Source organism: Geotrypetes seraphini, chromosome 3, assembly GCF_902459505.1.
Source record: "Geotrypetes seraphini chromosome 3, aGeoSer1.1, whole genome shotgun sequence".
Taxonomy (NCBI): domain Eukaryota; kingdom Metazoa; phylum Chordata; class Amphibia; order Gymnophiona; family Dermophiidae; genus Geotrypetes; species Geotrypetes seraphini.
This window is the reverse complement of record NC_047086.1, coordinates 111,679,737-111,706,980: the sequence shown is the minus strand read 5'-3', so window position 1 is coordinate 111,706,980 and position 27,244 is coordinate 111,679,737. Positions and strand designations below refer to the sequence as shown.

The following is a 27,244-nucleotide window of genomic DNA, read 5'->3' as shown; positions in this document are numbered from 1 at the left end:
ATGATAAGGAAGAAGTAGCTCTCATTAATCACAAATTAGAAAAAATTAAATCTTGGTTGGATGTTAACAAACTTTCACTTAACATTAATAAATCTAAACTAATGATCTTTCCGTTAAAAGAAGGTACAACACTTCAAACTCCCTTGAAATTTGAATCCTCTCCTATCAAATTGTTCCAACTTTAAAGCTTTTGGGCGTTACCCTTGAAACTAAATTTTCATATCATTCTCATATCAGCGCAGTCGTCCAGAAATGTTTCTATCGATTGAGAATGATTCGTTCTCTTTCTAAGTTACTGGAACTTGCCGCACTGAAAACTTTGATTCACTCATTGGTAATTTCCTGTTTAGATTACTGTAATGCCCTTTATAAGGGTATTACAAAAAAGGAGATTAGACAACTACAGATCATCCAAAATACCGCTATTAAGATCATTAGCGGGGCAAAGAAATATGATCACGTCTCCCCTTTCCTAATCAACTCTCATTGGTTGCCAATCGAACACAGGATTAATTATAAAATTTCACTTTTAACATTTACAACCAGAATGAATAACCAACCCGATTTTATTAATAGCCTTTTAATCCCATATATTACGTCAAAATCCCTCCGTTCAACTTCTCAAAATCTTTTAGTTATACCTTCATTAAAATCAATTAATACTTTACGCACCAACAACTTTGCTGTTACTGCTCCTTCTCTCTGGAATTTATTGCCTATATATCTTCGTAACGAATCAGATATAAAATAATTTAAAACAGGATTAAAGACATTTTTATTCCAAGACGTTTTTTGTTAAAATGCCCTTTTAAGGGCCAAGTTTATAATCAAATCTTAATCTTTCTTAATCATTTTTTTACCTAACCTATTGTTTTAGCCATTTATGTTTTGCCTATCTTATATCAATTGTAGTTCTTCCCCATCCGCCCTTTTGTTGCCGTATGTCTGTGCAAGTCACTTGTTTTCCCTGTTTTAATATACGTCTCAATGTAACTGTTTAACTTGTTTTTATGTAATTGTATTATGTTAACCGCTTAGAAATTAGATTAAGCGGTCAAACAAATATTTTAATAAACTTGAAACTTGAAAATGTCCCTTCCTTGGGTATTAGGAGGTAGGATTTTCAGAGCGGTCACTAAGCAAGGAAGGCTGAAATGTTTGGCCTTGTGGGTTATAGAAAGAGCCAGCCCATGTGCATAGGACCATAAAGTAATAAAAGGGACTGTATTTGTGAGCACCTGGTTGCTCACCCCCACTGAGACTAGGGTTACCAGACACCTGGATTTACCTGGACATGTCCTCTTTTTAGAGGACTTTCTGGGTGTCCAGATGGTTTCCTGGACTGGAGGGAGTTTGTCCGGGGTCTGAACTCGCTCGCCAGTCCATCCCCCCACCCCAGATATAAATATGGCTCTTCCGTTGGCTTGTCTCCACATCCACATACCTCTTCCAGCACTACAGTTTCCAAACTTCAGGCAGCTGACAGCCGGCTCTGTTAACAACCTGATCCTGCTGCTGTCAGCCTGCCCCAGAATCCTTCGCTCTGCAGCCTCCCACTTCTGTAGGAACAGGAAGTCGCTGTGGAGTGAAGACTTCTGGAGCAGGTCGATGCCAACTGCTCAAAATTTGACATTGCTGTGCTGAGGAGGTACATGGAAACACAAGGGAGACTCAGGTGGGGGGACTGGAGAGATAGAAAGAGGCTACACTGGGGGGTGGAGCAAGATTAATGGGAGGAAAGAGTGGAGCAGGGACTTTGGGTAGAGCAGGGGTGTGGTTGGGGTCAAGGGTTGTACCAAGATCATGTGTCTTCTTTTATCAGTTTACAAATATGGTAACACTAGCTGAGACCCTAGTACTATGGGGGAAGTCCTACATTTTTTTTTATTACTCTTTTTTTAAACTCCAATTTTAACAATTGTAAACCATCCAGATATTTGTTTGATGGTCGGTATATCAAACTAAATAAACTTGGAAACTCAGAATCTATGACAGGAGAAATTTACTATGCATAGAGTCTGAAGCCCCTATTACATGGCAGAGGGTGCCTGCAAGATGTTCCCAGCTTGGGAACAAGAAAGAGTGCTTGGGGGAAAAGACACCCCAGATAGGAGAAGTGGGAGTGCCTCACTTCTACCAGGACTTTCATTGTGCCAGTGGAAATCCTGGAATAGGGGATGGGACAGAAACAATGAAGACTTTGAGGAGGAAAAGACTGGAATGTAAGGGAAAGTGTGGCATTTACCATATGCTGTTTCCTGACACTTTAGTGGAGTATACTGGAACTGGATTGGAGTGTGACTTTTCTTTTTCCTCTTTGGATATGAACTTTGAGAGGGAAGAGTTTGGAATATATGTAAGTTGCTCACCCAGATATTCTGAACTGTAAATATCAAGTTACTGTTTGTTGAACTACTGTTCAGTAAAGCAAATTGAAGTTATTCACTGAGACTGCTTACTTTTATTGCTGAAAATACAGCAAAGTCTGCCCAGGAAAAAGAGTACCTTTCAGTCTATTGGTATTTAGCCCAGCTCTGGCTTGTAGATCCAGGTCAGGATACCCTACCTGAAGAGCTTAGCTGGTACCCATAACATTGCAAATGAGTTCAGGGTTACACTAATAACATTTTACTGAAATCAGTTAGCTTAGCGGGGTTTAAAAAAAAGCTTGGATAATTTTCTTAAAGAGACGGCCATAGGCCATTATTGAGATGGCTTGGGGAAATCCACTGCTTATTCCTAGGATAAGCAGCATAAAATCTGTTTTAGTACTTGGGATCTAGCTAGGTACTTGGGACCTAGCTTGGCCACTGTTGGAAACAGGATACTGTGCTTGATGGATCTTCGGTCTGTCCCAGTATAGCAATTCTTAAATACTCTTTAATTTCAAACTTAAGATGCTTTCACCTTCTCCAATGAGATACATAGCATTTGCTATTATGGCATATGATACCACTTACTTCTATGATCGGTGTGTTTCTGGTGGTCTGAGCACATTCATTACTTTATTTTATATATTTAAATTGTTTTGAATAGCTTTTTGAGTTTTTTTCACAGCATTTTTTTTTTAATAAACTATAAACAACATCAAAAATATTACAAAACCCCTGAATTAATTCTTAGGATTAGATGAACCATCGGATATTGAGCACAGTTGCCCATAAATTCAAATGGCCCAGCTCCAAATTTTCAAAGGCCCAAACGACCTAATCCCATCTTCTTATACTTTATACACTTCCCAAAATTAGAATTCATAGTAACCATAAATATGTCTTCCAATCCTCTCATGATATCTTTATATTCACTTCTCAATAGCAAAATTAAAGAATAAAGAACACTTAGCTGAAAGTTAGTCGACAGTACAGCAGGCAACCTCTCTAAACACGATCATGTTTCGTAACAGCTGCATCAGGACAGAGTTCCTGAAAAGTAAAAATATCACTCAATGTCCAACTCACAGTTTCTTACAATAATCTACAAAAAACTCTTGTTGCATATTGAGTTTATGGTCAAATAATTTTTATTGAGCTCAATACAGCTAAGGTACAATAAGCACTGACAGATAAATGGAAGCTCAAAATTTAAATATAAGAAAAAACCATCCCCACCAAAGAAAATCCTTTTCCCACCTTCCCTCACCCACTCCCCCCCTAGTTCTCCAATTAGCAAATCCAAAAAACAACAATATAGATCTCAACAAAGTAAAGCAACAAATAGCAAAGAACATCAAGAATTCAAAAGTCTACCCCATGCCAAAGGAGTCATGGAAGTCCAAACGGCTCCCACACTTGTTGAAAAAGACACCCCTTAGGAGAAGAGATCTCCGCTATGTCTCTGCATTCCCACATTAAAAGGGCGATCACTCGAGTCCTCCAAAGAGAAAAGTCAGGCGCCTCTGAATGCAACCACTTCAGGAGAATGCACTTCAGTGCTATCACTATTGTTTATTTAAGAAATGTCACAGCACCCCTTTGTCGAGGATGGTAACTGGAAATAACACCAAACAATAAAAGTGGAGATCGGTGTATCTTATCTTCCAAATAAGTTCCACAAATGTGAAGATGCGGTCCCAAAAGGCCACCACCAGAGGGCAAGATCAAAACATATGGCCTAAGCCTGCCGCAAGACAATTGCACCCAGGGCACTCAGCTGTGGCGTGAAAATGAGCCAGGTAGGCTCTCTTTGGAGAAACATAAAGTCACAACACTATTTTATAATGTTGCTTCCAAAAGGTCATATACTTGCGATAAGCACAAAGCTTCTTGATAGCCATTGAGACCACGTCTTCAGGCAAATCCACTTGTAAATCCCTGGCCCAAGCATCCTGCAGTGTAGTGTGAGCAAGCAAAGGGGATTCATCTTTCAAATAATGATGATGAAACTTAAGAGGAACAAGTTGTTGGGAGCCAATAGTATAGTCGTGATGATGAGCATCCAGGCACTAGATTCAAGGGATCGCAAATAGTGGTGAATCTGAAGATAAGCAAAACCATCAGAGGGGCGACCAGGTGATGAGGCAAAATAAACCTCACCATCCCAAGATCGGCGCAGCTTAAGGTGTTCTTCAGCTGTGAGGCGAGTCTCCTGGAGACAGTCAACATCAATTTTGTGGCGCTGCAGGGCTGACGCAAATGTTAGTTCTTTTCAAGGGGGAGGTAATACCTCCTACGTTCAGGAGGCAATCCTAAATGCAGAACTCATTAAAGAGGAGGAGAAAAAAGGTCAGAGTCCCGTGAGAAAGTAATGAAAGATGTACTCCAAAGACCCAGCGCCCACCCTCCCCCGGAGTATCTTGCAATCTCAAGTTGCAAAGGCATGGGAAAAACAAGAAAAAGACAGCAGGAAAACATTCCACATTGAAAGTACCCAACAAGTCAATGCCACAGAGAACAAACCCAACCTTCAAACAACCCCCCCGACCCAAACCCCAGCAAAACAATACAATAAATCATAACCCTCATCCCCAATGTTCCCAAACAAACCCCCCCCCCCCTCTCTGTTCCCTGTTACAAAAAGAGTGCGGAGCCCCTAACAGATACCTGCACAGGAGTACATGGAGCATGTGAGCAGCTCCCCAATGCCATCCACAATGATATAAGAAAAGCAAATGTAGCCATTAGTAAAAGCCAAACAGGTAGTCAATGAGTAACTCTAAAAGTCAGCAGTACTCCAAACAGGTAAGTAAGCCACAACAAGAAAAGGATATAGCAAACTCAGAGTACCGGAGCCTCCACTTCCAAAATATTGACAAAGTCCTGAGCCAAAGAGAGAGTTGGAAATTGATGCCACTGGTCCTTATAATAAAGTTTCAAGATGGCAGGGTAAATAAGTATAAATCAGAGATGATTTTCCTGCAGCTTAGAACAAAAAGGAGCAAACAATCTTCGGGTGTCAGTGAGAGCCGCGGAGAAGTCCTGAAAAATGCATACCCAGGCTATCTTCATAGCGCAAGAAATCTCTCTTTGCTCAATATTGCCTCAGGATCTCAACTTTGTGAGCGTAGTTGTGGAGCTTCTCTATGATAACTTGAGGTCTTGTGGCATCGGGGCTTCGCTGGCCAAAGCGGTGTGCACGTTCCAATTTAATAGTTCCCACCGAAGGTTGTGTAGGAAATTCTCTAGTAAGCCAGGCCTCCATGGTAGAAAGCAGAGAGTAATCAAACGCTGAACTCAAATCTAATGAAACTACCATTGCAAAATTCCCCCCATCCAAGATAACTTGAATTATAGTTTTTGGTGGGAGTCCTTATGTCAAATTTATAAGTTTGAAAATATTTATTCTATACAGAGGAGACATCATAGTAAATTTAAGGAAATTTGGGGCCCATTAACAAATTACTGCAAGTTATGATGTATTAATATTATTTCCCTTTGTTTTGTGAAAGAGTGTTATACACATCCAGGAGGGGAGGGAGGGAGGTTGGGAGGTGGGATTTAATAACTGTATATTATTTGATTGGAACAGAGTGCAGTATGCTATATTACTTATTTGTTCTTCTGTTTGCACTATGTATTTGATGTAAAAATGAATAAATAATTTTTTTTTTTTAAAGAAAATTGAATAAATTTTTCAACTTCTAAAAAAAAAAGAAAAATCCCCATGTAAATTTAAAAAATAGTGTGCATTATTTATGAAATGAAACTCATATTATGCAATTACAGTCATAGGCAGGCTCTTAAAACAACCTGAAACTAGCCTTATAAGGCTACTATCCTCCCCTTCCTAGATGTTTTTACCTTTAAATGTTACTTTTCTATCAAAATTGTAGTTCCATCCCCCTTTCCTATACTTCTAGTAAATGAGTATTTGTCTCAATAATGTCTATATGTTTTATACCCTAACTTTTAATGTTAATCGCTTAGAAATTACTTTTATGTGTTTTATCAAATTTTTTAAATAAAACTTGGAACATAGTATATGACAGCAAATAAAGACTTGAATGGTTCATCCAGTCTGCCCAACATTCACACTCATTATACATTCATGTTTAAATTGTGTTTTCTGGGTTTTTAAAAATTGCATTATATTTATTTATTACATAACATAATAAGAAATTCAGAAAAACAACAATTCAAAAAAGGAAAAATCAATTTTTCAAGCAACATCTAAATTAAATCTAGCTCACATTAATGGGACCACTTCATGAGTAAGTTACAGGGGAAAAAAAAGTAATAGAAATCTATTTTTTAGAGCTCTTGAGTATTATCCTCAGGGAAAAAAAAAGGGAGAACTTAATTTTAGTCACATTTTTCTTCAACCGCTACAGATTTATCTTCTGAAATTGTCTGGGGGTACTGTTTTATCTTGAAGAACAAATGGTCTTTTCTTTAATCTTTCTGGGAAATAGAACATAGAAGTCCGCCCGGTACTGTCTTTAAGTTCCCACTGCTGGATTTGCCACTGAAGCCCACTCCAGCCTATCCTAACCAACCTGTCACTAAAGATTCAATCAAAGCCCTCCCTAGCTCATTCTAAACCAAATCACCATATATGGGACCATTCATTTTCTCATCAGAGATCCTTTATGTTCATCCCATGCTTTTTTGAATTCCGTCACCATTTTCATCTCCACCACTTCCCTCAGGAGGGCATTCCAGGCATCTGACCACCCTCTCCGTGAAAATTAATTTCCTAACATTACTCCTAAATCTGCCACCCCGTAACCTCAATTCATGCCCTCTAGTTTTACCATTTTCCTTTCTCTGGAAAAAAATAGTTTCTATATTAATATCTTTCATATTGATACCACAGTATTACAAACAATTTGTGGTATAAAATATACATACTTGATCCTGATTAGGGTTGCCAGACATCCGGGAAAACATGGACACGTTACCAGTTTAGGTTCAAACAATTTTTATTGATGCAAACAACAACAAATACAACACTATAACACCCCAAAGATACACAGTACAAACAATAATAGAACAAGCATGTACAATAATAACATCAACCAAACTCTTCCCCCTCCCTTCCTACTCTACATAGGGCAAGCAAGATTAATGAGGGCGAAAAGGCACTCCAAGGCCCTAGACTCTTATGAGCCCCAAAGATAACATACCACCCCTCCCCCACCTAAGTCCACTTATCCTATCCTTGACTAATTGCCAGAACCTTTCAATTCCCCCCCATTTCCCCTTCTCAACCCCCCTTCCCCTCCCCCCAAAAGGTACTCTCCAGAGTGAGTACATGTTACCAGTTTGTCCGGGTCTTGGAAAGCCCCAACGAGCTCCGGCCGCATCTAGAGGTGCTCTGAGCATGTGCGGATAATGTCACACACATCTGTGCATGCTTGTCGCCCTCCAGATGCGGCCAGAGTTCATCAAGGAAGAAGACAAGGCTTTGAGGGGGTGGAACTTGAAGCAGAAATGAGCGGGGCTGGAGGTGGAACAAGGCAGGGATGGGGGTGGAATGGGATGGGGCCATTTGTCCGTGTTTGTGAGACTCCAAATATGGTAACTCTAATCCTGATCTGAATCTTTGCCATTTTTGGGGCACAGATGGTAGAAGTCTGTCCAGCACTGGCCTTACTTTCCAACTGTTGAATTAACATAAGAACATATGAAGTGCCGCTGATGGGTCAGACCAGTGGTCCATCATGTCCAGCAGTCCGCTCACTCGGTGGCCCTCTGGTCAAAGACCAGCACCCTAACTGAGACTAGCCCTACCAACGCTCGTTCCTATTCAGCAGGAACTTGTCTAACTTTGTCTTGAATCCCTTGAGAATGCTTTCCCCTATGATAGATTCCGGAAGAGCGTTCCAGTTTTCTACCACTCTCTGGGTGAAGAGGAACTTCCTTGCATTTGTACGGAATCTATCCCCTTTCAACTTTAGAGTGTGCCCTCTCATTCTCCCTACCTTGGAGAGGGTGAACAACCTGTCCTTATCTACTAAGTCTATCCCCTTCAGTACCTTGAATGTTTCGATCATGTCCCCTCTCAATCTCCTCTGTTCGAGGGAGAAGAGGCCCGATTTCTCTAATCTTTCACTGTACGGCAACTCCTCCAACCCCTTAACCATCTTAGTTGCTCTTCTCTAGACTCTTTCAAGTAGTACCGTGTCCTTCTTCATGTACGGCGACCAGTACTGTATGCAGTACTCCAGGTGAGGGCACACCATGGCCCGGTACAGTGGCATGATAACCTTTTCTGATCTGTTTGTGATCCTCTTCTTTATCATTCCTAGCATTCTGTTCTCCCTTTTCGCTGCCACCGCACATTGCTCGGATGGCTTCATTGACTTGTCAATCACAACTCTCAAGTCCCTTTCCTGGGAGGTCTCTCCAAGTACCACCCCGGACATCCTGTATTCGTGCATGAGATTTTTGTTACCGACATGCATCACTTTACACTTATCCACGTTGAACCTTATCTGCCATGTTGGTGCCCATTCCTCGAGCCTGATTATGTCACGTTGCAGATCTTCGCAATCCCCCTGCGTCTTCACTACTCTGAATAACTTCATATCGTCCGCAAATTAGCTGTCAAAGCCCCCTCCGGCCCATTTATCTTTGTCAATTTTGGGACACAGACTGTAGAAATGTGTCTGGCACTGGCCTTACTCCCCAACTACTGAAATTGTTGTTGATGCACCACTCAACTCCTGATTTGTATAACCTTTCCCACATTAACTGATCTCTAGAGCCGCTATTCACTAGTTTTAACTTATCAGTTCTACTCAATTTGTAGCATTTTTTAATCATTGTAAACCGCATAGAACTTTCACAGTCCTGCGGTATATAAACTGTTATTATTATTACATCATAATACACAGAAAACACTGATGTTGATTCAAAACTAATGTGAACATTTATTTTTTTCATCAAAACAAGACATCTATTAAATTTCAGTCTCGTCCCCATTCTTGCCCTAGCCCCCCTCCCAATCCTGCCTTAGCCCTCCCAGCCCTGTCCCCAATTTCTTCCATTCATTTTTCATGTACACACAATATATTATTAATTTATAATGGTAAACATAAAAATTTTTTAAAAAACAACACAAAGCACACTACGCAGAGAAAATGTTAATTATCATTTATGAGTGTCAGGGTTTTATCAAAAATGTCAAGGCAGATGACTTTAAAATATGCAATGTCACCTCAGTAACCATAGAAAAAATAGACAAATATAGTGCAAAATATGGTTCATAGTCAGTCGCGTGCCGACAATCGAGCACTGACAATTCGGCACACGGCACCAGCACGCTGTGGAAAAACTTAGTTTTAAAGAGCTCCGAAGTGGGTTGTGAGTGGGGAACCCCCCTCACTTTACTGCATAGTGTTCGCGTTGCTGTTGTGGGGGGAGGTTTGGGGGTTGGAACCCTCCATTATAGAGAAAATTGAACTTTTTCTGATTTTTGGGGGGGAAAAGTTAAAATATAGTAACATAGTAAATGACGGCAGATAAACACCCGAATGTTCCATCCAATCTGCCCAACCTGATTCAATTTAAATTTTTTTAATTTTTTTTTCTTAGCTATTTCTGGGCAAGAATCCAAAGCTTTACCCAGTACTGTGCTTGGCTTCCAACTGCCGAAATCTCTGTTAAGACTTACTCCAGATAATTTTCTGGAATACAATCGTAATAGCTAATAAATATATGTCAAACACGTACAGTATTGTAGATAATAGTTAGTAGCAGGGAATCATTCAGGTCACATACACACGAATTGCTGACAAGACGTACACTGTATGAGAAATCATAAAATAACGGAGAAAAATAAACCTCAATTGTGGAAGGCTGGGACTACACAAGTGCCCAGACCTAAACATATCATCAAGGGTTTATAAAAAAACTCCGTATACATGTAAATCAATCAATGAATCAATCACTTCCTTTCATACAGAATCAAATTTTTCAGGAGCTTTTTGTAGTAACAGCAATGTGTACAAAATTCAATGTATTATTCGTGTCCGAAAAATGGTGACCAGAATCCCAAACTTAACTAAATTAATAGCGAGGGCTACAGCTCATTTTCACTTATGTAGACGGTTGTGGAGGCGTGGAGCAAAACGTCACAATCAAGGAAAAATACACTCATCTGAAGGTGTAGAACTTCAAAAGAGGCTTTAAACTCCTGGTCCCGACAGAAAAGACTTTCTGTTTCGCCTGGAAAGGCTACTTCAGGGGATCTATGCAGTATCCAGATGTCTCCTCGCTTCTTACAACCAAACCGTAGTGAAGCCGGCTCCTCTCAAAATGGTGCTGGGACTGTGAGACGTGCCCGGCTCGAATAAAAAGACAAACGAACCGGGCGACGTGACATCATCACTAAACGTGATGCGTGATAGGCTAAACACCGGCTCCTATAAAACCCCATGTAATGAAAAATTAAATGTAAAATCTATTATTTTACATTTAATTTTTCATTACATGGGGTTTTATAGATATCCCCTTGCACCCCGTGGTTCCACAGCTTTTTAAGTAGCCGCTCGTGAGGTACCTTGTCGAAGGCTTTTTGGAAGTCAAGGTAAATAATGTCTATGGATTCCCCCTTATCCATCTGGCTGTTTATTCCTTCAAAGAAGTACAGCAAGTTCGTGAGGCACGACCTTCCCTTGCAGAAGCCATGCTGGCTCGCCTTCAGTTGTCCATTGTTTTCTATGTGTTCGCAGATTGTGTCCTTTACCATTGCTTCCATCATCTTTCCCGGAACCGAGGTCAAGCTCGCAGGCCTGTAGTTTCCCGGGTCACCCCTTGATCCCTTCTTAAAGATGGGCGTGACATTTGCTATTTTCCAGTCCTCTGGGATCTCCCCAGTTTTTAGAGAGAGGTTACATATTTGGCGAAGTGTCTCTGCTTTTTCATTTCTCAGTTCTTTTAGCACCCTTGGATGGATGCCGTCTGGGCCCGGTGATTTGTCACTCTTCAGTCTGTCTATCTGTCTGAGGACATCCTCTTTGCTTACCTCTAGTTGTACCAGCCTTTCGTCGTGTTCTCCGTTTATAATCACCTCGGTTTCTGGGATATTGGATGTGTCCTCTCTGGTGAAGACTGACGAGAAGAATTTGTTTAACCTGTCAGCTATCTCTTTTTCCTCCTTTATCGCTCCTTTCCTGTCTCCGTCGTCCAGTGGTCCCACTTCCTCTCTGGCTGGTTGTTTCCCTTTCACATACCTGAAGAAGGGTTTGAAGTTTCTTGCTTCTCCTGCCAGTTTTTCCTCATATTCACTCTTTGCTTTCCTTCCCTTTCGCCCTGCAAGTTTTGGCAGTGCGCACGTGCTGGTTTCTGTCTGAGGAGCTGCCACTCAATCCGACCAGCTTTCTGCTTCAATGGGATCAGTAGAGAGACTGGGAGAAGGCGCATGGACACCGTGCGCTGGATTGTCAGCAAGTTGTGTCCCGGGCATTGGACAGGAGAGAAGGCCCATTAGAAAGGGAAGTTCTCAGATCATGACTCCAAGGCCGGGAAACCCGTCTCCCGCCCTGCCCTTGGTACGCCACTTTTGGGCGAGTTTTGGGCCAGCCAGGCAGCGATTAGCTGGCCCAGAACTTCCTCTCCGACATCAGAATTGACACTGGGGAGAAGGGTGAGGGTCGGTGCCTGGACCTTGTTTTCCTGTAGTTGCAGTGGTGGGTGGGGAAGCAGGGAGAGAGCCCATTCTTCGCGATTGCCTGTCCCATTGTCCACACACACAGCTTTGGGACACCGACTCTGAAAATGGGACATTTCGGCATCTGGAAGCTGTGTGTAGGGACAACGGGACAGGGGATTTGAAAACGGGACGGTCCCTTTGAAAACGTGATGTATGGTCACATTATTCATAACCCTACTTCAACTGTTTTCCTGTCTCTGAATAAGATTTATTTACATAAGAACATAAGAACATAAGCAGTGCCTCTGCCGGGTCAGACCAGAGGTCCATCCCGCCCAGCAGTCCGCCCCCGCGGCGGCCCAACAGGTCATGACCTGCCTTAATCACCAGAAGGGGCCCCCTTGCCCCCTAGGTTTCTCATCGAAGTCCTATCTTCCCATCAATGTCCTAACCCTCCAGCCTTGCACCTGCACGACCTGGTGAGCTGTCTATACTTATGCAACACCCCAGCACCTCCCTCAGTACCCCACGATCCCCTTTTCCCTCAGGAATCTGTCCAATCCCTGTTTGAATCCCTGTACTGTACTCTGCCGGATCACTTCATCCGGGAGCGCATTCCATTTGTCCACGACCCTTTGGGTGAAGAAAAACTTCCTTGCATTTGATTTGAACCTATCTCCCTTCAGTTTCTCTGAGTGCCCCCTCGTACCTGTCGTCCCTTTTAGTCTGAAGAACCTGTCCCTGTCCACCCTCTCTATGCCCCTAAGTATTTTGAAGGTCTCTATCATATCCCCCCTGAGCCTCCTTTTTTCCAGAGAGAAGAGCCCCAGTTTATCCAGCCTCTCAGCATATGGGAAGTTTTCCAGCCCTCTTACCAGTTTCGTTGCCCTCCTTTGGACTCTCTCAAGAACTGCCATGTCCTTCTTGAGGTGCGGCGACCAATATTGAACGCAGTATTCCAGATGTGGGCGCACCATCGCTCGATACAGCGGCATGATGACTTCCCGCGTCCTGGTTGATATGCCCCTCTTGATGATGCCCAGCATCCTGTTGGCTTTCTTCGAGGCTGCTGCACACTGTGCGGATGGTTTCATGGATGGATCCACTAGCACACCCAAGTCTCTCTCAAGTCCGGTGTCTTCCAGCAATCTCCCCCCCATTTTATACTCGAACAACGGGTTCTTTTTCCCTATGTGCATGACCTTGCATTTATCTACGTTAAAGCGCATTTGCCATTTGTTTGCCCAGTCCTCCAGCTTATCGAGGTCCCTTTGCAGTTCCTCACACTCCTCCCTGGTCCTAACTCTGGCGCAGAGCTTGGTATCGTCTGCAAATTTTATAACCTCACACTTTGCCTCCGTTTCCAGGTCATTGATAAATATGTTGAAGAGTAGCGGCCCCAGCACCGATCCCTGCGGCACACCGCTCGTGACTCCCCGCCAGTCAGAATATTGGCCCTTTACTCCGACCCTCTGTAGTCTACCTGACAGCCAGTGCTTGATCCATCTGTGTACATCCCCGCTCACCCCGTGGTTCCACAGCTTCCTAAGCAGCCTTTCATGTGGCACCTTGTCAAAGGCCTTTTGAAAATCGAGGTAAATGATGTCTATGGGTTCCCCTTTGTCCACCTGACTGCTTATTCCCTCAAAGAAGTACAGAAGGTTTGTCAGGCACGACCTTCCCTTACAGAATCCGTGCTGGCTTGTCCGCAGTAGGCCATTTTTCTCGATGTGCTCGCAAATGCTGTCCTTGATCATTGCTTCCACCATCTTCCCTATAACTGAAGTCAGGCTCACCGGCCTGTAGTTCCCGGGGTCACCTCTTGATCCCTTCTTAAAGATAGGTGTGACATTCGCCAGTTTCCAGTCCTCTGGTACCTCTCCAGTTTTCAAGGATAGGTTGCAAACATGCTGGATTGCGCCCGCTATTTCCTGACTTAGTTCCTTTAGAACCCTTGGGTGGATCCCGTCCGGTCCCGGTGATTTGCCGCTTTTCAGTCTGTCAATCTGCTTGAGGACATCCTCCCGACTTACCTCTATATGCCCCAATCTTTTGGCCTGCTCCCCACTCATGAGCTCCTCTGAGTCCGGTATATTGGACGTGTCCTCGCTCGTGAAGACCGACGAGTATTTCTAAAGTATATTAATATATTTCAAGTATTTAAATTTCTGTATCACATCTCCTCTGTCCCTCCTTTCCTCTAAAGTATACATATTGTGATGCAGTACCACTGGGGATGCACTCGCTGTTGTCTGCAGGTATCTCAGGTATTGATCTGGACAGCTTTTCTGATTAAAAGGGAGTTTACTTTTAAGAGAAAGGTTGCTTAGAGCAGTGGTCTCAAACTCAAACCCTTTGCAGGGTGTTATGCCCATGGCTGGCCAGGGCATGGCAAGTGGTCACTTCGGCTATTAGGTGTGAATCTTCATGTCTGCCTGATTTTCTAGCTGGCATCTCTGCCAGACAATTAGCAGCCTTACAGCTCACTTTCGTGAGAGCAAGTTGTTTATCAACCTGTATGATAGCTCTGATAATGTTTTGTGTTTCACCGAGAAAGGCCGAGGAAGGTTTCCCGTGGTACTGGAATTAGGGAGGGCCTGAGCAGTACATTCCATCTGGGAGAGCGAGGAGATAAGGGAGACACCTGTTATTGCTGCAGAAACAGCAGTGTCTGTGTGTGTGTGAGAAATCAGCACTTTCTGTGCTATAAAAGGCCGAGAGGCGCAGACTGAATCTTTGGAACTTGCCGCGGCCACGGGAACTGTGGGTTGGGTCTCTTCCCTTGATCGATCAGATTCCCGATCAGAATTGGAAGAGGGCTTGCCAATCATGGTGAAGTACTTGGTTTATTGATTGTTCTTTGTATATTATCTGATGTCCATTTGCACTATTTGGTATTATCTGATGTGTATCCAATAAAGAATCCTATTACTCTGACGCTTTGGTGCAGGTGACTTCTATATACTCTTAATATAGCAATACGTGGGCAGAACACAGGGCCACATTTTGGATTTGTAGGTACTTGGAGGGCCTCAGAAAAAAATAGTTAATGTCTTATTAGATTCAAACAATTTTTATTGATGCAAACAGCATCAAATACAATGCCCAGGCACCCCAAGGTACTCAATACAAACAAATATGCATCATTTTAATAGTATATTCAAGTAGTCACCAATGTTCCTTCTAAGCTGAGCGCATAAGCGATTGCTCACTATTTTCATTGACGTCGCACATAATTTTTCTCGTGTTGCTCACTAAAATATGCAGTGGGAAACTGAGGACTGCATAGTAAGATCCCCGATGCACTTCCGACGCAGGTGGGGATCGTGAGAGGAGCCGCTGCCACGTCTTCAGTGGTGTACCAAAGGGGGCGGGGAGAGTGCGGTCCGCCCTGGGTGCAGCCTTAGGGGGGGTGCACAGCCGGCCAGGTCCAGATCAGGCCGGCTGTGCACCCCCCCTAAGGCTGCCATCGGAGAGGAAGTTCGGGCCAGCCAATCGCTGCCTGGCTGGGCGGAACTTCCTCTCCGACGGCAGAATTGATGTCGGGGGAATGCTGGTCGGTCTGACGGTGGGAAGCAGAGAGAGCTTGGGGCAGCCACGGCGGTGGCTTTGGGGCCTGTTTCCCCCGATGGTGGCAGCAGTGGCTTTGTGGAGGGTAGGGATAAAGAAAGGGGGCAGGCAGGGAGATAGAAGGGAAACAGAAAAAAAGAAAGGGGGCATCAAGAGAGAAAAAAAAAGAAAGGGCAGGGAGAGAGGAAGAAAAAGTTAGGGGAGGGAATGAGGTCTGGAGGAGAGGAAGCATACAGGCTGAAAGAAGGGAAGAAAGATTGGATGCACAATCAGATGAAGAAAGTGCAACCAGAGACTCATGAAATCACCAGACAAGGTAGGAAAAATGATTTTATTTTAAATTTAGTGATCTGTCTTATATTTTGCACTATGGTCCCCTTTTACTAAACCGCAATAGTGTTTTTTAGCGCAGGGATCCTATGAGCGTCGAGAGCAGCGTTGGGCATTTAGCGCAGTTCCCTGTGCTAAAAACTGCTATTGTGTGTTAATAAAAAGGAAGGGGGGTATATTTTTGTATGGTTGTTACTGAGGTGACAATGCATAGAGTCATCTGCTTTGACCTCTTTGAAAAAAACCCAGAATAGGAATGATAATTAACATTTTCTCAGCGTATAGTGTGCTTTGTGTTTTTTAATTTTATTGTTGGTAGATCATTTTGACTTGGTCATTTTAAAGTAGCTCGCAAGCCCAAAAAGTTTGGGCATCCCTGAGCTAGAGCGTTGAAGCTGGGTATTTCTTTTTTTTTTTTTTTTTTATTATTTATTTATTCAATTTTCAATAATACAATTCAAGATTTACTTGTACAGAAAGCTTTAAGTCAGGAAAAGAAAATCACAATAATATTATAAATTCAAAGATACTAAGTTAACTTAAATCAGCTCAAGTCCACAAAAGATCCAAAATGTAATTATAAAACGGAAAACAAAGAAATATTTATTAAGGAAAATAATGCAAGTCAGCTGGTGGGGACATCTTAATTATACTATACTCCTCCTTTCTTTTCTTTCTCAAGCCGAGAAAGAGATAGGAAAGTTGTCAGCTGGTAGGGCTCAAAGAAAACATATTTTTGAGAATTATATTGTATAACACATTTGCAAGGATATCGAAGAAAAAAGGTTGCTCCAAGAGCTATAATTCCCGGTTTTAACATAAGAAACTCTTTTCTTCGCCTTTGTGTGTCCCTAGCTAAATCTGGGAACATTTGTATTTTGAGTCCCATAGATTCTTTCACTCTATTTTTAAAGAAAAGTCTCAAAATCCAGTTCTTATCCATTGTTAGAGCTAAAGTTGCCACTAATGTTGCAGGAGTAGCCATTTCTTTATCTGATAATTCCAATAATGCCGATACATCTATTGGTCCTTGGCTGTCTTCCTGTTGTTGAATTAGATTTTCCTTGGGAAGGTAATACACCTGTGTAAATGGAGGTAATGAACCCTCAGGAACTTCCAATATTTCCATCAGGTATCGTTTTAACATCTCACGCGGAGTAATTGTTGTAATTCGTGGAAAGTTAATCAATCTGATATTGTTTCCTCTTGAAAAATTTTCAAATGTTTCAATCTTCCTTCTTAAATTCACATTGTCCTTAATTAAAGTTTCTTGAAGCTGTTTGGAAGATTTTAATTCATTTTTGATACTATCTAAAGATATATTAGAGTCAGCAATATCTTGTTTTATTAAGGTAATTTCCTTTTCTTGATCTTTCATTTTCCCACATTAATTGTTCTCACCATATTAGCCACCAGGTCCCACAAGGCATCTAAAGTAACTTCTTGGGTGTATTTCTATTTTATCCCCCCTTTTACAAAACTGTGGAGCGTTTTGTAGCGCCAGCTGTGGTGGTAGCTGCTCTGATGCTTAGAATTCTATGAGCGTCAGAGCTGTTACCACCGTGGCTAAAATCCACATTACAGTTTTGTAAAAGGGGGAGGGGTTAGTTTGTGATGGCATATTCCATACTAGGCGAAGGTGTTTTCTGTGTGTTCGAAAGACATGGTTTTCTGTTAGGATTGACGGTGTAGGATTGATCTGTGCTGGTCTGGCTTGTTTAGTTTTACAATGGATGTATTGATGTACTGCTCACTGCAATATGTAAGATGCTGCCTTTTCCTAGGTACCCATGTGTGACATGTGGCTTGTTACTAAAAATCATGTTTTTCGTACAGATGGGGGGGGGGGTGTGTGCCAAAAAATGATGGGCTCTGGGTGTTACATATGCTAGGTATGCCACTGTATGTAAAGATACCAGAAAGCTGGCGAAGCAAAAACTTTAAGTAAATTGTTATTCTTCTAAGTTTTGAGTATTTAACCCTCCCACAATCTCATGGCCACTCGTCCTCCGCGCCTGCTCATAAATTTGTGGAGTATGTAACTTGTCGCTCATGCATTTTTGTTTTTTTGCACACACCTCATCAATCCTTAGAGGGAACATTGGTAGTCACTTGTACAGAAAGTAGGTTAGTGAAATATAACTTATAACCAATATGAATCACAATAAACATAAATAAAATTATTTCAACTAACCCAACTCAAGTCCTCAAAAAAGAGATCCAAGATTACGTTAAGCGAGAGAAAAAGGAAAAAAAAAATTATTATTATAAAAATTAGACAAATTACAGACAGAACTGAGATATAAAGAACAGCTTATATAAACTATTGAGTTATTGCTGATTCCTCTTTATCCAGTCGAGACAAAGCCAGAAAAGCTGTTAACTGACGAGGTTAAAAAAAAAAAGCATTTAGCAACTAATACACTTGCAAGGATATCTTAAGTAAAACGTCACACCCAGTGAAGTGACTCCAGGTTTCAAAAGTAGAAATTCTCTATGACGCTTTTGAGATTCTCTAGAAAAATCAGGAAACATTTGTACTTTACATCCAAGAAACTCTTTGTTTATTTTTGAAGAAAAGTCTCAATAACCATACTTTATCTATTGCTAGAGTCACAACCATTGTAGAAGGTACTGCTGTCTCTATCTGATGTTTCTAAAATTTCAGAAACATTCAATGGTATTTGATTCGATATTTTAGACTGCAATTGAGTCCCATCTTTATTTGGTAAATAATACACTTGAGTAAATGGTGGTAAAGTTTCCTCAGAAACTTGCAATATTTCAATCAGATATCTCCTTAACATTTCCCTAGGAGTAACGGTGGTTAATCTAGGGAAATTAAATAAATCTCAGATTATTATTTCGGGAATTATTTTCAAGTATTTCCACTTTATTCCTGAGATTAGTATTATCTTTGATTAGGGACTCTTGTACTTGTTTAACTATAAGCATATCTTGATCAAGCTTTTGAATCGTAGCCTTTGAGACAGTCAAATCCGCTGTTAAATCTTTCAGCTCTCTAGTATGTTGAATCAATTTCCCCTCTATATATTGGAAATTCGGACTGATAGTTTTAGTAAACTTTGCAATCAGACCCCATAAAGAATCTAAGGTCACTTATGCTGGTTTCTCCCAAATAGAAAATCTTTGCTGGGTGTAGAAATGCTCACCGTCCTGAGAAGAAAAGCTGTCCTGGCTTGATTCTGACTGGAATCCACCTCCGTGTGCTTGTCCTACCTCGGTTTCTTCTGCAGTTGCTCCCTGGTCAGGGAGCACTGCTTCCACAGTCTACAATATAGGACTTACTGCCTCTGGGGAAAGGACCTCCCCCTTCTCCGGGGTTTCCTCTGCCCCTGGAGAGCTGGTAGACCGAGGTCGCGGAGGTGGGGCTCTCAGGTCGGGACTTAGGGTGATTTCAAGCCCAGGAGAGACAACCCCAGCCTCGCTCTGTCCGGGTGCTCCCAAAGGGCTGCTCACCAACATGGACAACGCTGCCCCCTGCATCCGCCGCAGCAGTTCATCAATTCTGCCAAGGGAAGGAAAATCTGAGCACAGTGAGGCACCAGCTGCGCTCCTACCCCTTCTCTTCGGCATCCTAATAGGAAATCGGGCCGCGAAGCCGCCGAATCAGGAAATAAGGTAAGATGTCTGGAGCGGTCCGGAGCGTCGCTCTCAGAGCGTCTGTTCAGCGGCCATCTTGGATCCCTTTTTCCAATGTCTTATTAAAGAAATGACAATTTTGCATGAAGTAAAACTCTTTATAGTTTATAAATCTTTCCTTTTGGCTAAGTCTTAATAATAATATTGTAATTTATAGCTACAGAGACATATGATCAAGAAACTGTTTTATTTTACTTTTGTGATTATGATAAACATACTGAGGGCCTCAAAATAATACCTGGCAGGCCACATGTGGCCCCCGGGCCACGAGTTTGAGACCACTGGCTTAGACGTTGCTGGCTGTAGGCTAGGGGGTTTGTAGGCCTTTCTACCCACTCTTTACTACTACTGCTACTACTATGCCACAATAGACTGCCAAGCTCTAGAATGTTCCGTAAAATGTTCTTTATTCTGTATCACCAAAACAAACAGTTTTATGTTTTCCTTTTCAAATATAAAATAGATTCTAATTAATCATGGCTCAACAATGTATTCCTGTTCTATTGAAGTAAACATAGCACACTCTTCAGTCAACAATGGAACTTTTTTCTTCCAAACAAAGAACAGAGCTCCTGCCCCTCCCCACTTCCTTAAGGCTTTCTACGTAGTTTCTCATGTTATATATGTCTGCCAACACACAGGCTTTTAAAGATAGGTCCTATCTTCCCCTTACCCCAATATTGTATAGGGTTAAATAGAACTCTTTTATGCAAAATGAATGCTAGGAAGTTTTTCTTTACCCAACATGTGGTGGACACCTGGAATGTGCTTCCAGAGGGTGTAATAGGGCAGAGTACGGTACTGGGGTTCAAGAAAGGATTGGACAATTTCCTGCTGGAAAAAGGGATAGAGGGGTATAGATAGAGGATTACTGCACAGGTCCTGGACCTGTTGGGCTGCCGCGTGAGCGGACTGCTGAGCACGATGGACTTCAGGTCTGACCCAGCGGAGGCATTGCTTATGTTCTTATGCAATAGAAACAACAGTGGCTCTTTCCCCTTCCTTATTTCTCTAGGGCTTTCCACTTTCTGATGAAGCATAATTTTCAAAAGCACAGGGTTGTCCTCTTTAAGGCTGACTCTCACTCAAGCCTTTCCCTTTTCTTCCAGTGCACCCATTTGCATTACACAGAGGCCTAATCCAAGCTAGGTTCCCTTTACCCCTTGCATCCAATGCACCAATTAGGAGACTGGCTTCTTACCACTTCTCCCTTTCTGTTTAAAGTTTTCTTTACTCCCATGCAAATAGCTTACCTCTGGGTTGTCCTCTTGTCACTTCACCCTTACATCAACCTCACCATCATACATAAGAACATAACATAAGAAGATAAGAATTGCCGCTGTTGGGTCAGACCAGTGGTCCATCCTACCCAGTAGTCCGCTCATGTGGCGGCCCTCAGGTCAAAGACTAGTGCTCTAAATGAGTCCAGTCTCACCTGTGTACATTTCAGTTTAGCAGGAACTTGTCCAACTTTGTCTTGAAACCCTGGAGGGTGTTTTCCCCTATAACAGATTCCGGAAGAGCATTCCAGTTTTCCACCACTCTCTGGGTGAAGAAGAATTTCCTTATATTTGTACGAAATCTATCCCCTTTCAACTTTAGAGAGTGCCCTCTCGTTCTCCCTACCTTGGAAAGGGTGAACAGTCTGTCTTTATCTACTAAGTTTATTTGCTTCAGTATTTTGAACGTTTCGATCAAGTCCCCTCTTAGTCTCCTCTTTTCAAGGGAGAAGAGGCCCAGTTTCTCCAATCTCTCATTGTATGGCAACTCCTCCAGCCCCTTAACCATTTTAGTCGCTCTTCTCTGGACTCTTTCGAGTAGTACCGTGTCCTTCTTCATATACGGTGACCAGTGCTGCACGCAGTACTCCAGGTGAGGGCACACCATGGCTTCCTTCTGTCCTGCTTCAATAACTTCAGAACAGTCAGCCTCTCTCTCTTTTATCTTCCTCCTTGAAGCTCTCTCTCCCTTTATTGACTGTTCTGTGAATTAAAGCTTTTAGCACTCAAAAAACTGAGTGAATGAGAGTGCTCAATCTGTAAATCACAAAAACTATCAGCTAGCAGAAGGCTTATGGTGATGTCACTAATGTAACAGAGAGAAAAAAGGAGACCTCAGTGACCAACGTGAAAGACCAAAAATGAATCAATCATTGAAATTGGTCTGATTTTCTTTCATCAGTCTCCTTAAAACTCATGCATTGTTTGCCTTTCCATCAGTTAATGGCTATAAATATAAAAAATTTCAGGAGCAACAACTCTCTTTTCCAGCTGCTATGCACGATAGTGATTTCAAGCATTTGTGCTCCTTGTCTCATTTCTTACCTTCAGTTTAGAAGGCAATTGAAGACCCATCTCTTTAATAAATTCATAGGCAATTGGATCTCTTCATTCGGATTATTTCTGTATCCTTATTACTCTTTGTGAACCACATAGAACTATTTGGTTATGCGGTCTAGAAATTGATTTATTGTATTGTGTATATATAATATATCTAGATTTTCAGAAAGTTTTTGATAAAGTTCCTCACGAGAGTGTCCTGAGAAAATTAAAAAGTCGTGGGATAGGTGACAAAGTTCAGTTGTGGATTAGGAATTGGTTATCGGATAGAAAACAGAGGGTAGAGTTAAATGGTAATTTTTCTCAGTGGAGGAGAGTAAACAGTGGAGTGCTGCAGGGGTCTGTACTAGTGCTGCCCGAATGAGGAAAAAAAATTTTGATTCGATTCAGCCTATTGAATAGATTTTTCTGCCCAAGTGGGTGCTTTTTTCAAACATCCTGATGGGTTTATTTTATAGCCTCTTCACTCCCTTTGCCCTCACCTACCCACACTGGCGCTGTGGTATAAACAAAATAAACAAAAAAGACTTTTTTCCTTTCTCTATTAAATCCTAGCTCACGTTTGCGGTCTAACATAACGTGACCGTTTATTTTTTTTATCAAAACGGGACATCTTTTAATTGTTAGTCCCATCCCTTCCCATGTCCTTAGTTCCCCTTCCTATGTCCTTAGTTCCTCTTTCCCATATCCTTAGTGCCCCCAGTGCTCCTTCCTATGTCCTTAGTGCCCCTTCCCATTTCCTTAGTGCTCCCAGTGTCTCCTTCCCATGTCCTTAGTTCCCCTTCCCATGTCCTTGGTGCCCCCAGTGTCTCCTTCCCATGTCCTTAGTGCCCCCAGTGCCTCCATCCCATGTCCTTAGTGCCCCCAGTGCATCCATCCCATGTCCTTAGTGCCCACGGTGCTCCTTCCCATGTCCTTGTGCCCCCAGTGCCTCGTTCCCCGTCCCCATGTCATTAGTTCCCCTTCCCATGTCCTTAGTGCCCTCAGTGCTTCCTTCCCATGTCCTTAGTGCCCCAGTGCCTCATTCCCATGTCCTTAGTGCCCCCAGTGCTCCTTCCTATGTCCCCCCTCACTGCCCTCCAGCCTTTGTTCCACCCCCTTCCCCGAAGCTACCAACCTACCTATCTCCCTCCCTCCCTGCCATGCTAAAGCCAGCCTGCCTTCCTCCCTCTCTTCCGTGCCGAAGCCTGTCCCCCCTCCACCCCCCGGACTGGCCCCCACTACTGCTGCTGCCTACCGCTGCTTCAAACATCCCGCCGCCCGCCGCCTGCCACAACAAAAGTGAAGGAAGGTCCAGATGCCGGCCCACAAACCTTCTTTCAGACATCAATTCTGACATCGGAGAGGAAGTTCCAGGCCAGCCAGGCAGCGATTAGTTGGCCTGGAACTTCTTTTCCAACATCAGAATTGGCATCGGGAAGAAGGTTTGTGGGCTGGCGCCTGGACCTTCCTTGCTTTAGTTGCAGCAGGTGGCGGTCAGCAGCGACAGCGGACCGGGGGGATGTTTGAAGTGGCAGTAGGCAGCAGCAGCGGGGGCCAGTCCGAGGGGGGAAGCAGGCTTCGGTACTGGAGGGAGGGGAAGCGATCGGCTGTCCCGTTGTCCCCATGCATAGCTTCGGGATGCTGTCCCTGAAAACGGGACATTTGGGCATCCCAAAGCTGTGCGTGGGGACAACGGGACAGGGGATCTAAAAAAAAGGGGACAGTCCCGTTCAAAATGGGACATATGGTCACCTTAATCTAACACCAGCTCTGGCAGGTTACACATTTCAAATCTGATATATTGTAATCACAAAACAGAAAATAAAATTTTTTTTCTACCTTTTGTTGTCTGGTCATTATTCAAATCTTGTTGGTCCCAGGCTCTGGTTGTCTTCTGATAACTCACTTGCCAGGGTCTCCTTTTTTCTTCTTTCTCTGTGCTAACCATCCATCTTCCATCTCTGTCCTCCCCTTCCATTTCCCTTCCCTTCCCCGGAGGTCTGGCATCTTCCCTTTTTTCATCTCCATCCATGCAGCTGCAGCGATGGACCCCACCATCCCCAGATCCACCATCTCTCCTTTTCTCAACTACGCTTTCATCCAGCATCTCTCCCTCCTTTCCCATTGTAACATTTCTCCTTCCCTCCTTTCTGTTCTCCTCATCCACCTCGCCCTCTTCATGAGCCCAACACTTTCCGCTTCATGAACGCTTTCTCTCTCTGTCCTTGCCTCTTCCCTTGAGTGGCAACCCTCCTTCCCACCCCCCAACCCAACATGCTCTCTCCCCATGCACCATCTCACCCTCCCCTCCAGTGTGTAGCACCTTTCCTTTCCCTCCCTTTCTGCCAAGTCCATTAGCACCTCTTCTCCCTTCATTTACCACCAACCTGTCCAGCAGTACCCCTTCTCCCCCTGTCCAGCCTGCAGAGAGGATCGCTAGTGCTCTACGCGATCCTTGTAAGCTGCCACCGTCCTCAGAAGCACATTCTCTCTGATGCAGTCTCGCCTCTCCCCTGATGTCAGGGGCAGGATCGCGTCAGAGGGAAGGTGCTTCTGAGGACGGTGGCAGCCTACAAGGATTGTGTAGAGCAGCAACGATCCTCTCTGCAGGCTGTGGTAAGAGTGGGAGGCCTGGGGGGAAGCCGGAGGATGCAGCATAGAGCGCCAAAGCAGCCAAAGCACGGAACAAGATAGTAACAGGATTTTTGCAGCTCTTTCCGACTGACTCTTCCCCCCCCTCCTTGCCCCCCTACAGCAGGAGCAGCAGCGGCAGGCCAGCAAGAGGCAGTGCTGTCGCTCCTGCTTTAGGAAGGCACGGGGAGGAAGGTCCGTCACCAAATTGGCCAGGCCAATTTTTTTTTTTTTAAATCGATTTGAATCGGAAATCGGGCAGCACTATTCCACACAGCTTGTTTCCAGCTGGACTGTAAGAGCTTTCCTCTGCCTTGAACTGCCCGCTGGAAACAAGAAATCGCATGAGAGGGGCAGAATGTGGCAGGTATTCCTTTCTGTAGCTAGAGAAGGCAGTTACGGTAATCAACCACCTTGCTTTATGGGAACACTCAGCTATGCTCCACTGCTTTTCTGCAGTTTAAAAGGGTTACTAATGAGGCACACTCTTCCTGTCTTGCAAGTGTTTATGACTGTAATTCCCAGAAGACTGTTTCCATTCAGCTTGCCTACTTCTCCTTCTTGCCCTGCCCTATAGGACTTCCTTTCCACTGCTGGAGAAAAACACATAAGAGTCGCCATACTGAGACAGACCGAAGCTCGTCCAAGTCCAGTATCCTGTTTTCAACAGTGGCCAACCCAGGTCCTAATACCTAGCTAGATCTCAAGTAGTAAAACAGATTTTATGCTGCTTATCCTAGGAATATCCCAGAAAAGAACCATGAGGTAAGTTTCTGGTTCAGCTTTTTTCCATTTTCTTGAGAGAGACACTGATTTATGCCATGTTTTCCTGTTTGCTCAGCTTTCTTTCTTGTGCCTCCCCCCATTCCAAACCCAGACCTTGTCAAGCATAGTCTGTCACCAGGGCAGGATTAATTTGTCAAGGGCCCCTAGGCACACAAGTACACTGGGCCCCCTGCCCCGCCCCACCCCACAATGCTCCCAGGCGGAAACAGGAAGCTGTGCCAGAGGGAAGCTTTGGGCAAGCAGCACCGCTTGCACAATTACGGTACAGTTCCCGTTGCCTTTCTTACCCGCGTTGCTTGCTTGTCTTACTTTCCGTCGATGGGAGGGGGGGCTGCGTTGCGGATTGGGGTGGGGCCCGCATTGCTGATCAATGCTGGAGGGGGCCCATTGCCGTTTGGAAAAAATCAATGTTGGTGCCCTCCTTCATCGTCCCCCCTGACCATTTCAGGCGCTAGGCACGCGCCTATTTGGCCTACTGGCTAATCCTGCCCTGTCTGTCACAATATTCAGGTCTTCAAATCTCTTTTCGTACATCTTTTGACATAAACCCCAAACCATTTTTGTTGCTTTTCTATGGACTATTTGAAGTCTTTTTATGTCCTTGAGATGTGGCTTTCAAAACTGAATACAATACTCCAAGTGGGGTCACACCAATAACCTGTACAAGAGTATTAACACTTCTTTATTCTGCTTGTTATGCCTCTCACTGTGCGGCCTTGAATTCTTCTGACTTCGGCCACCACTTCTTTACATTGTTTCACCACCTTGAGATCCTCAGACACTATTATCCCCTCACCCTACTACTACTATTTAACATTTCTATAGCGCTATTAGGCATATGCAGTACTGTAGAACAACATATTTAAGAGACAACAGGACAAGTATGAGATTAGGATTTTCTCAGGGTACTTAAGGTGAGGAGGTTATGAGTTAAATGCATTTTTGAAGAGGTGGGATTTTAATAGTTCCAGGGATGGAGCTTGACATACTAACTCATAGAAACATGACGGCAGATAAAGGCCAAATGGCCCCTCTAGTCTGCCCATCCACAGTAACCATTATCTCTTTCTCTCTCTGAGAGATCCCACGTGCCTATCCCAGGCAGTTTGTTCCAGGCGTAAGGTGTAACATTCTCTAAGTCAGAGGTGTCAAAGTCCCTCCTCAAGGGCCGCAATCCAGTCGGGTTTTCAGGATTTCCCCCAATGAATATGCATGAGATCCATTTGCATGCACTGCTTTCATTGTATGCTAATACATCTCATGAATATTCATTGGGGAAATCCTGAAAACCCAGCTGGATTGCGGCCCTCGAGGAAGGACTTTGACACCCCTGCTCTAAGTCATTAAAATTATGCCCCTTGCTGCAAGCCCCATGAACCATAAAGCTCTGGGCTGAAGGACACAGAAACCATACCTTATCCCCGAGCAAGTTACTCTCACCTTCCCCCCTCCTCCTTTCTTGCTTGGCAACATAGCAGGGACCAAATAGTTTCAAGTTTTCAAGTTTTATTGGACATTTGATTAATCGCCTATTACAAAATTTCTAGGCGATGTACATTAACAAAATAAAAGTATTCAAGAGGCTAAAATATAACAAACATTGACAAATTACACATTACACTTAATATAAAACCTACATGAAGGGTAAGGAATAGCATAAAGTTACACTGTGGGTTCGGAGAAAAAGGAAAAAAACAAGAGGATAGGTTTAACTATATCAGAACACAAGCTAATCTGTCTTTAAAGAAAGTGAACGCTATAAAATTCAAAAGACTCTTTAAGTAAGTAATTTAAAAAAGATAAAACAATAAGTTTCAAGCCTATGCTATTGAAATTCATAGGAAAGCCTTAAAGCTTCAAAGCAGCCTGTGATCATTTCAATTATGTGGACATTGGGGTCCATATTCTAT

General features: G+C 43.3%; 1 protein-coding gene across 4 annotated transcripts in view; it reads left to right on the top strand.

Annotated features, from left to right (window-relative positions):
• Window positions 1–14,723: 14,723 nt before the first annotated feature.
• The window catches only part of LOC117357052 (adhesion G protein-coupled receptor F4-like), a 79,888-nt gene continuing 67,367 nt past the window's right edge, over window positions 14,724–27,244 (top strand). Inside the window, exons 1-3 of one of the 4 annotated variants that reach the window (XM_033937218.1) lie at window positions 14,724–14,865; window positions 19,077–19,575; window positions 25,126–25,313. The gene's annotated coding sequence lies outside the window, so the exon portion shown is untranslated. The remainder of the gene's footprint in view (window positions 14,866–19,076; window positions 19,576–25,125; window positions 25,314–27,244) is intronic. The other 3 variants (XM_033937214.1, XM_033937216.1, XM_033937217.1) reach the window with 3 other exon arrangements.